Raw genomic sequence first — 3,053 nt, 5'->3', positions numbered from 1 at the left:
CTCTCCACTGGCTTCCAGTTGAAGTCTCGCATCCGCTACAAGACCATGGTGCTTGCCTACGGAGCTGTGAGGGGAACGACACCTCAGTACCTCCAGGCTCTGATCAGGCCCTACACCCAAACAAGGGCACTGCGTTCATCCACCTCTGGCCTGCTCGCCTCCCTACCACTGAGGAAGTACAGTTCCCGCTCAGCCCAGTCAAAACTGTTCGCTGCTCTGGCCCCCAATGGTGGAACAAACTCCCTCACGACGCCAGGACAGCGGAGTCAATCACCACCTTCCGGAGACACCTGAAACCCCACCTCTTCAAGGAATACCTAGGATAGGGTAAGTAATCCTTCTCACCCCCTAAAAGAAAAAGATTTAGATGCACTATTGTAAAGTGGCTGTTCCACTGGATGTCATAAGGTGTATGCACCAATTTGTAAGTCGCTCTGGATAAGAGCGTCTGCTAAATGACTTAAATGTAAATGTACTTTAGACCAGAGCCCTATTCCCTCTATAGTGCCCTACTGTAGACCAGGGCCCTATAGGGCACTAGGGTGCCATTTGGGATGCAGCCAGCTCAGGACAGACCTTAGTCAGAGGTGTGGTCCAGTTTAGCTTAACAAGGACCCATTGAGTCACTCACTGAGGGAGTACTGTACACACACACACACACACACACACACACACACACACACACACACACACACACACACACACACACACACACACACACACACACACACACACACACACACACACACACACACACACACACACACACAAACACACACGCATACTTTTGAATGTAATGTTGAGATGTGAAACAATGTCTTTGTCTCTTTAAGAGGTGGGAGGAGAGTGTTTGCCCAGTCTCTCTCTCTCTCCTCCTCCTCCCCCTTTTTTTTTTTTAAACTAAAATTCCTCTCTCAAGAGTTTGGCATTTCCTCTGAGCTCAGAGAGAGAGAAAGAGACCGGGAAAAAGAGAAGACAAGAGAGAGAGAACAAGAGGACAAGAGAGAGAGAGAGAGAACAAGAGGACAAGAGAGAGAGAGAGAGAGAACCTGTTGGAGAGGAGTCTTTACAAAGACAGATAAACCTGACATCATTACAGCTCTGAAGAGGAAACACAGGAGGGACAGATTGAAGAAGAGAGGAGGAGAAGGAGGGGCAACTTCTGAAGAGGAACTTCAACTGACTTTAAACTGAACAAACAAGCTGGAGAGGAGAAGAAGAATAAGAAGTGGGAGTTTTGTTACAAGAAGGAAGGAGAGGAGACAACGGAGAGAAGAACATTGAGGCGCAGAGGAGGGAAAAGACAAGAGAGAGAGAGAGAGTCAGCGTGTGTGTCAGCGTGTGTGTCATGATGGGTTAGCCTTCCCTGACCCTGTCTCAGTTCTCTGGCATCGCTAGAGAACAAGTCCTAGACAGACAAGAAGAAGAGAAAGAAGGAAGGAACCTAGGAGCAACAGAAAGAAAGAGAGAGGGGGAACGAGAAGAGAGAGAGAGGGAACGAGAAGAGAGAGAGGGAACGAGAAGAGAGAGCGGGAACGAGAAGAGAGAGAGGGAACGAGAAGAGAGAGAGAGTGAGAGAGAGAGAGGAACGAGAAGAGAGAGCGGGAACGAGAAGAGAGAGAGGGAATGAGAAGAGAGAGAGGGAACGAGAAGAGAGAGCGGGAACGAGAAGAGAGAGCGGGAACGAGAAGAGAGAGAGAGTGAGAGAGAGAGGGAACGAGAAGAGAGAGAGAGTGAGAGAGAGAGGGAACGAGAAGAGAGAGAGTGAGAGAGAGAGGAGGATGAGTGTGTACACTCTGAACCTGCGGGTGTTCTGGCCTCTGTTGACCTGTGTGTTGACAGGTCTGGTTTTCCACCACCACATAACCCACTGGCTAAGCCCAGAATCAGGCCCCGATCCTGGGTACGAGGCTGGGACAGAGCCCTGCTCTGACCAGGGCCCTCCTGTCTTTTTCTCACTCATCAAACTACTGCTGGCCTGTGTCCTCTGCTACCTCTTCATAAGGTACACAGTCCACACACATCATATCTTCTCTCTCTCTCTATCTTACTCTCGTCTCTCTCTCTCTCTCTCTCTCTCTCTCTCTCTCTCTCTCTCTCTCTCTCTCTCTCTCTCTCTCTCTATCTTACTCTCGCTCTCTCTCTCTCTCTCTCTCTCTCTCTCTCTCTCTCTCTCTCTCTCTCTATCTCTCTCTCTCTCTATCTTACTCTCTCTCTATCTTCTCTCTCTCTCTCTCTCTCTCTCTCTCTCTCTCTCTCTCTCTCTCTCTCTCTCTCTCTCTCTATCTCTCTCTCTCTCTCTCTCTCTCTTATCTCGCTCTCTCTCTCTCTCTATCTCTCTCTCTCTCTCTCTCTCTCTCTCTCTCTCTCTCTCTCTCTCTCTCTCTCTCTCTCTCTCTCTCTCTCTCTCTCTCTCTCTCTCTCTCTCACTCTCTCTCTCTACTCTCCCACTCGCTCTCAATTCAGTTAAATTCAATTCAAAGGGATTAATTGGCATGGGAAACATGTGTTTACATTGTGTTTACATTGTGTTTACATCGCCAACGTAATTGAAATGGATAATGTACAAAACTGAAGAAGAAAATAATAATTACAGTAAATATTACACACAACCTCCAAAGGAAAAGGCATTTTAAATGTCATATTGTGTGTGTATATACAGTGGTGTAATTATGTGCAAATAGTCAAAGTACACAAGAGAAAATAAATAAACATAAATATGGGTTGACCTTTTCTTGTGGCAACAGGTCACACATCTTGCTGCTGTGATGTCACACTGTGGTATTTCACCCAGTAGATATGGGAGTTTACCTAAATTTGATTTGTTTTCTAATTCTTTGTGGATCTGTGTAATCTGAGGGAAATATGTCTCGCTAATATGGTCATACATTGGGCAGGAGGTTAGGAAGTGCAGCTCAGTTTCCACCTCATTTTGTGGGAAGTGGACACATAGCCTGTCTTCTATTGAGAGCCATGTCTGTCTACGTCGGCCTTTCTCAATAGCAAGGCTATGCTCACTGAGTCTGTACATAGTCAAAGCATTCCTTAAGAAG

At 47.0% G+C, this 3,053-nt stretch overlaps 1 pseudogene; it reads left to right on the top strand.

Annotated features, from left to right (window-relative positions):
• Window positions 1-994: 994 nt before the first annotated feature.
• LOC127930366 (uncharacterized) overlaps window positions 995-3,053 on the top strand; it is a 21,337-nt pseudogene continuing 19,278 nt past the window's right edge.

This window comes from Oncorhynchus keta, chromosome 5, assembly GCF_023373465.1.
Source record: "Oncorhynchus keta strain PuntledgeMale-10-30-2019 chromosome 5, Oket_V2, whole genome shotgun sequence".
NCBI classification, from domain to species: domain Eukaryota; kingdom Metazoa; phylum Chordata; class Actinopteri; order Salmoniformes; family Salmonidae; genus Oncorhynchus; species Oncorhynchus keta.
The sequence above is the reverse complement of the archived record's forward strand: the minus strand, read 5'-3'. Positions and strand labels throughout refer to the sequence as shown.